Genomic DNA, 296 nt, shown 5'->3' on the forward strand with positions numbered 1-296 from the left:
TATGTTTGTGTGCACAATTCTTTCAATAGTTTTAGTGCTTCCTCTATGTCTATGAGACAGGAAGCTAAAGTAGGCTGAGAAATGTAGTACAGAATTAACATTTCGATACAAGATTAGATTAGATAAAAAAGATCAGATAAAACGTTGTTAATCCCTCGAGTGGGTTCCTTCAAGAAATTCAGTAATACTTAATTTGCTCAGAGAAGGACGCTAACGCTGTGAGCAGGATTTGAACCTGCGCAGGGCAACCCCATTGGATTTCGAGTCCAACGCCTTAACCGCTCGGCCATCACAGC

General features: G+C 40.9%; 1 non-coding gene across 1 annotated transcript; it reads right to left on the minus strand.

The window, feature by feature from the left end:
• Positions 1–214: 214 nt before the first annotated feature.
• Positions 215–296, minus strand: trnas-cga (transfer RNA serine (anticodon CGA)). Its single transcript has one exon. It is a non-coding gene; the product is annotated as a tRNA-Ser (tRNA).

The sequence above is a fragment of the Oreochromis niloticus genome, linkage group LG3 (genome assembly GCF_001858045.2).
Source record: "Oreochromis niloticus isolate F11D_XX linkage group LG3, O_niloticus_UMD_NMBU, whole genome shotgun sequence".
Classification (NCBI taxonomy): domain Eukaryota; kingdom Metazoa; phylum Chordata; class Actinopteri; order Cichliformes; family Cichlidae; genus Oreochromis; species Oreochromis niloticus.